Consider the following 7915-nt stretch of genomic DNA (forward strand, 5'->3'; position numbering starts at 1 on the left):
GTGAACGTAATTCGATGATGGATGCCTCTCTAACTTGAGCAGATACTGCATCGGTGATGCCTGACACTTGGGCATGCATTTTCCTCGCCGGCAAATTGATTCTGCGTTTCAGTCTTTCTGTCATGAAAAAACATTCAGACCCGGAATCAATTAATGCCCGCGCAGAGAAGTCGGTACCATTATGGTGAATGTGTACGCGAGCAGTTCCTAATAGCACGCCTGTTCTGGAATTGGCATGACAGGATTTTACATTCTGGTTTGCAGATTGTCGCGCCTGTGCCGATGTTGTTGGGATATTATCCGCATCTTTGAAAGGATTGCGCACAGTAGTTTGCTGAGATCTATCAGCATGGAGGAGCGTGTGGTGACGAGAGTGTCATTTGGAACAGTTGTAGGAACTGGTGCACTTCGTCACGGTATGTCCTGGGGATAAACAATTCAGGCAGCCACTTGTGGATTTTATAAATTTAATCCTTTCTATTGGGGTTAACTCGCAAAAGCGTGAACATTTTCGTAATCTGTGTTCAGGAGATTTACACATTTTACAAATTGATTTTATTGTTTGCTTGGATAGTTTTGTTTGAAAAGCACTAAGTCTTTTCGTAGGAGTTTCTGGCGATTGTCACGACGCGTTTGGTTTTTACACTTTCGAAGTGGCATGCCCTGTAAAACCAGACACTGTTTCAAGTGTCAGAAACCGATTAGGCAGGAATTTGTCCATATGCTCCCACTTGGATATGTCCATTTTATGATCTATACTTTGTTTCCATAGAGCCAACGTGCTCTCTGGTAACTTGGTTGAGCAGAGATAAGTCAGGATTGCATCCCAATTGGAAGTGTCAATTTTGTGGCATTTGAGGGGCGAAATACAATTTTTTATATCATTTTGCAGCTTCTTGATTGAACTGCCACACTCACTTTCTACCTGTTTTAAGTTAAATAAAATTTGTAGTTGTGTGTTTACTAAGATACGTTTGTTCTCGTATCTCTCACACAAGTTTTTCCAGACCATCTCGAAACATTCATTTGTGAGAGGACATTTTTTAACGATGTCTTTTGCTCCGCCCTTCGTTTTTTTGTTGAGATGGAATAAATTTTCCACCCCTTTCAAGCTAGAATTGTTTATATAAATTGCCGTGAACAGGTCACGAAAAGTTGGCCAAGACAGATAATCCCCTTTAAAAACTTCCGTGTCGCAAGCAGGGATGCGAATTTTATGCCCATGAGGTTCTTGCTCAGGGTTGACGTTCTTGTCCTCTTTCTTGTATTTTTCTGCCTCAGCAGATATAGACGCTAAGCATCTACATCATGCGATTGCGTATGCTGCTTTTTGCTTCTCTCTTATCGCCAAAACGTCATCCCATGACACCTCATCAGATCCCAGTAGCGAATCAAACGCAGGCTTTACCTTCTTCCACAAGGACCGCAACCCTTCCTGCTGTATCGCAAGAGTGTGTTTGCTATGGTCGCTTTCCGGAATAAGGCTGTAATCTGTCTCAAACTCTGCGATTAATTCTACTAACCGGATGTAGGTTTCCATTGTTTTGTTTACGATTATTAACGAGAAAATTGCCGATTAGAAATAATGAGAATCTTCTTAATTAAGATACCTGGCCTAGCAGTGAATAAAAATCTTTTGAATTTCGACGTTTTATATTTATTACTTTTATTTCAGACTTTCTCAGAGTAGCGACAACAAAAAAAGGTTTGTTTTATGGACTTTTTGTCACGGCAGTGACCACAGCAAAAACGTTTAATTTACAGACTTTTTGGCTCAGCGGCAACAACAAAAAAGGGGGACCACTTGCCGCCTCCGCAGTTTAATGGGTCAATTGTAAAAACAAGGAAAAGTGCGTGCGATATTGTTTTCGAAATAGAAAATAAGCGGAAAAATGTGTATAAAATGTTTTAAGTGAAGTGAGCGCCTGCTTAATTAAATTGGACTTGATTTTGTGTCTGTGATTTACAAAACAAAAACAACAAAAAATTTTTTATATATTGTGAGGTTGTTTGAAAGTGAGGTTATGTTACCCTCTTCCTTGTGTTGTGCCTGGAAAACCTTACCTCTTGTGGGGAGATAGACCAGATAATCACAAGGACCGAAATAAAATGAAAAACAACTGATTTAAATTCCGAAACAAGAAATGAAACAATTGGCGCTCACAATAATAAACTTTACCGTGTACTCTTTTTTTTAATCTCAATTCTTCGAGCACAATACGTGTTTTTTCTTTATTTTTCAATAACCAACACTCAAAAAAAAAGTGGCAAGAAATATAACACTTACTTCTTATTTTTGCTGGAGGAATTGATGTGATGGCCGTGGCTCCGGTGGCTGCTAATATCGTGTATAGTATAAACTTTGGTGGTTCTGCTGGGATATGCTGTGGCAAACCTTTGGCAAATTGTGTTGTGTTGTGGACTGTAATTTTTAGGTGATTTAAGTTCCTTTTTCGTGGAGTAAGGACCAATGTTCGGCCGGGGTGCGTTTGCTCTTGAAGGTAGGTGGGCGCACCGTGGTCGATCTCAATAAGCGGGCGTATTTGCAAATAAATAAGAGAAGACGAGCATTTCTCGTTATAATAGATAGTTTTTAATGTGGAGAGTTAAGAATTATAAAGAGGTTACAATATTACCTGATTAACATAATAATACGGCAGAGATCGCTGGCGGCAGATATGAGCTGGTTGGCGGCTAAAATCCAATAGGCCGGTTGTATCGAAAGCGACAATCGTTTACCCACAAAATCCTCCGTTTTGGAGAGGAAAAGCACTCACACATCGACCACGACATGCATATGCATGAGTGCTGACAAAATGCACCCATACACGTGCATGTACATGCACCCACACGCATATGGCGGTGATGGTGTGGGTGGTTATAAATTAAAGCGAGTATCGAGAATCGAATTGCAGAGTTGCATTAGGGGAATCGCAATCGGACGCGGAAATTTAGGCATCCTGCCTAAACACCTATGCTACAAGATCATTTACAAAAGGCGAAATAAATAAAGCCACGATCGAAAAAGAATTGGGGGCCATACGGGCCATTATATATTTTAGACCATATGTTTATGGCAGAAAATTCACAGTGAAAACGGATCATCGAACTTTGGAATATTTATTCTCAATGTAAACCCGTTCATCTAAATTAACTAGAATTAGATTAGATTTGGAAGAGTATGACTTTGGGGTGGAGTATATAGCCGGGAAAGAAAATTACGTGGGAGACGCTCTGTCACGAATATATATCAATGATTTGAAAGAAATGTCAGTAAAGGCATGTAAAATAATGAAAGCCACTCCCAGATCGCAAACTAAAAAGAATTCCAGTAATAGCAATAATAGAAATGAAGAGAAGAAAAGTCACAAAGAGAAACATATAGTATACGAAGCGCTTAATAAATGTGAAGTAAAAAGACTAGTCCAGCTCGTTTTCGATCCTCCGAAATTATATTTCAAAAAAGGAAAGAAAATATGTAGTGAAATAAATGTAGAGAATCAAATTGTTGAGGCGAAGATTGACTTAGGCCAATTCTTTACCAGGCTTATGGAAAAAGCCGGCAATTTGTGAATTAAGAAAATACAGTTGTCCTTAAGAGACAAATTGTTTAATTATACTCGAGTAGACACATTTAAAGAAATAGGTACCAAAGATCTCAAAAATTTAACAACTGCATTAACTCCGGAGGTTGTGCATGTGACGGAAAATGATAAAATTAAAAAGATTCTTCAAAAATATCACGATAATCCTGTTAATGGTGGCCACTCAGAATCAATCGTACAACTAATAAAATAAGACAAAAATATTACTGGAAAAATATGAAAAATTATATAAGAAAATATATAAAGAAATGCGTAAATTGTAATAAAATAAAACAAGTAAGGAAGGTTAAGTTCGGGTGTAACCGAACATTACATACTCAGCTGAGAGCTTTGGAGACACAATAAGGGAAAATTACCATGTAAGATAATGAACCTAGGGTAACCCTGGAATGTGTTTGCATGACATGCGTATCAAATGGAAGGTATTAAAGAGTATTTTAAAAGGGAGTGGGTCATAGTTCTATAGGTGGACTCCATTTCGGGATGTCGCCATAAAGGTGGACCAGGGGTGACTCTAGAATGTGTTTGAACGATATGGGAATCAATAGAAAGGTGTTAATGAGTATTTTAAAAGGGAGTGGGCCTTAGTTCTATAGGTGGACACCTTTTCGAGATATCGATAAAGGTGGACCAGGGGTGACTCTAGAAATTGTTTGTACGATATGGGTATCAAATGAAAGGTGTAAATGAGTATTTTAAAAGGGAGTGGTCCTTAGTTCTATAGGGGGACGCCTTTTCCAGATATCGCCATGAAGGTGGACCAGGAGTGACTCTAGAATGTGTTTGTACGATATGGGTATCAAAGAAAGGTGTTAACAAGTATTTTAAAAGGGAGTGGGCCTTAGTTCTATAGGTGGACGCCTTTTCGAGATACCGCAATAAAGGTGGACCAGGGCTGACTCTAGAATGCGTATGGGTATCAAATGAAAGATGTTAATGAGTATTTTAAAATGGAGTGGGCCTTAGTTCTATAGGTGGACGCCTTTTCGAGATATCGCCATAAAGGTAGACCAGGGGTGACTCTAGAATGTGTTTGTACGATACGGGTATCAAATGAAAGGTTTTAATATGTATTTTAAAAATAAGTGATCCTTAGTGCTATAGGTAGCCGCATTTTCGAGATATCACCATAAAGGTGGACCAGGGGTGACTTTAGAATGTGTTTGTACTATCAAATGAAAGTGTAAATGCGTATTTTAAAAGGGAGTGGGCCTTAGTTCTATAGGGGGACACCTTTTCGAGATATCGCCATAAAGGTGGACCAGGAGTGACTCTAGAATGTGTTTGTACGATATGGGTATCAAAGAAAGGTGTTAACAAGTATTTTAAAAGGGAGTGGGCCTTAGTTCTATAAGTGGACGCCTTTTCGAGATATCGCCATAAAGGTGGACCAGGAGTGACTCTAGAATGTGTTTGTACGATATGGGTACCAAAGAAAGGTGTTAACAAGTATTTTAAAAGGGAGTGGGCCTTAGTTCTATAGGTGGACGCCTTTTCCAGATATCGCAATAAAGGTGGACCCGGGCTGACTCTAGAATATGTATGGGTATCAAATGAAAGGTGTTAATGTGTATTTTAAAAGGGAGTGGGCCTTAGTTCTATAGGTGGATGCCTTTTCGAGATATCGATAAAGGTGGACCAGGGGTGACCCTAGAACTTGTATGTAAGATATGGGTACCACATGAAAGGTGTTAATGAGTATTTTAAAATGGAGTGGGACTTAGTTCTATAGGTGGACGCCTTTTCGAGATATCGCCATAAAGGTAGACCAGGGGTGACTCTAGAATGTGTTTGTACGATATGGGTATCAAATGAAAGGTTTTAATATGTATTTTAAAAATAAGTGATCCTTAGTGCTATAGGTAGCCGCATTTTCGAGATATCACCATAAAGGTGGACAAGGGGTGACTCTAGAATTTGTTTGTACGATATGGGTATCGAATGAAAGGTGTAAATAAGTATTTTAAAAGGGAGTGCGCCTTAGTTCTATAGGGGAACGCCTTTTCGAGATATCGCCATAAAGGTGGACCAGGAGTGACTCTAGAATGTGACTGTACGATATGGGTATCAAAGAAAGGTGTTAACAAGTATTTTGAAAGGGGGTGGGCCTTAGTTCTCTAGGTGGGCGCCTTTTCGAAATATCGCAATAAAGGTGGACACAGGCTGACTCTAGAATGTGTACGGGTATCAAATGAAAGGTGTTAATGAGTATTTTAAAAGGGAGTGGGCCTTAGTTCTATAGGTGGTCGCCTTTTCGAGATATCGACATAAAAGTACACCATGGGTGACTCTGGAATGCGTTTGTACGATTTGGGTATCAAATAAAAGGTGTTAATGAGTATTTTAAAAGGGGGTGGGGCTTAGTTCTATAGGGGGATGCCTTTTCGAGATATCGCCATAAAGGTGTACCAGGAGTGACTTTAGAATGTGATTGTACGATATGGGTATCAAAGAAAGGTGTTAACAAGTATTTTAAAAGGGAGTGGGCCTTAGTTCTATAGAGATTATCGAGATATCGATAAAGGTGGACCAGGGGTGACTCTAAAATTTGTTTGTACGAAATGGGTACCAAATGAAAAGTGTTAATGAGTATTTTAAAAATGAGTGATCCTTAGTTCAATAGGTGGCCGCCTTTTCGAGATATTACCATAAAGGTGGACAAGGGGTGACTCTAGAATTTGTTTGTACGATATGGGTATCAAATGAAAGGTGTAAATAAGTATTTTAAAAGGGAGTGGGCCTTAGTTCTATAGGCGAACGCTTTTCGAGATATCGACCATAGAGGTGGACCAGGAGTGACTCTAGAATGTGTTTGTACGATATGGGTATCAAAGAAAGGTGTTAACGAGTATTTTATAAGGGAGTGGGCCCTAGTTCTATAGGTGGACGCCTTTTCGAGATATCGCAATAAAGGTGGACCCGGGATGACTGTAGAATGTGTATGGGTATCAAATGAAAGGTGTTAATGAGTATTTTAAAAGGGAGTGGGCCTTAGTTCTATAGGTGGACGCCTTTTCAAGATATCTATAAAGGTGGACCAGGGGTGACTCTAGAATTTGTTTGTACCATATGGGTACCAAATGAAAGTTGTTAACGAGTATTTAAAAAGGGAATGAGCCTTAGTTTTATAGGTGAACGCCTTTTCGAGACATCGACATAAAGGTAGACCAGACGCGACTCTAGAATTTGTTTGTACGATATGGGTATCAAATGAAAGGTGTTAATGAGTGTTTTAAAAGGGAGTGGGCCTTAGTTTTATAGGTGGTCGCCTTTTCGAGATATCGACATAAAAGTAGACCAAGGGTGACTCTAGAATGCGTTTGTATGATATGGGTATCAAATGAAAGGTGATAATGATTATTTAAAAGGGAGTGGGCCCTAGTTCTATAGGTAGACGCTTTTCGAGATATCGCCATAAAGGTAGACCAGGGGCGACTCTATAACGTTTTGTTCGATATGGGTATCAAATTAAAGGTACTAATGACAGTTTTTAAGGGGAGTAGCCGTTAGTTGTATACGTGAAGGCGTTCTCGAGATATCGACCAAAATGTGGACCAGGGTGACCCAGAACTAGAGATTTACGCCGGCTACTTAATCGGCGGCGGCGGCGTAGGCTATATTATATGCCCGCGGCAGCGGCGTGGCTGGCGCGCCGGCAAAATTATCGGCGAAAACCTCTGAATTGAATTGCTGGACTTCAGAGTATCACATTGTCCACAACTAATGAATATGGAAACATACTGCTGACGTCAATGGTATGTTTGACGATCTGGAACAATATCATTAACTTGCGGATGAGAATCTGAGAGTCTTGTAAAGCGAAAATTTAAAGAAATAATATTTTGGAAGGTTTTGTTTATGTGTATTTAAGGAAATCGACGTTTCGGCCATTTCGGAAAGATCCGCGGTTTTTGCCTCAAATTCCTGTGGGTCGATCAAAAAATATGGAGAGTAGCTCCTTGCGAAGAGAGGGAGAAATACTTAGTATGTTCACACTTTTGTAGCGTAGTTTCATCGAAGGAGAAGTTCTGCGCTAACTCTAATACCCGTCGTCGGCACGATTTCTTTAAATCATTTGTGGTACATGTTGATCACGCACAAAGGCGACTTACGGTTGCTATGAATTATCTACTAATAGTCATGACTCTCGTGGCCCAGTTTTAACGATTAGCGTCATTGCGGGCTTATTGTTAATCGTGCCAAAGGGCCCTTATACCATATGCCAGCACAGCAGCTATAGGACTGCGATTTCGAACTCATACCTTCATCGACGTCACTTTCCTAGAAGCTCAAGGTGTTGCTCCGAAGAC

This window comes from Eurosta solidaginis, chromosome X (assembly GCF_040869045.1).
Source record: "Eurosta solidaginis isolate ZX-2024a chromosome X, ASM4086904v1, whole genome shotgun sequence".
NCBI lineage: Eukaryota > Metazoa > Arthropoda > Insecta > Diptera > Tephritidae > Eurosta > Eurosta solidaginis.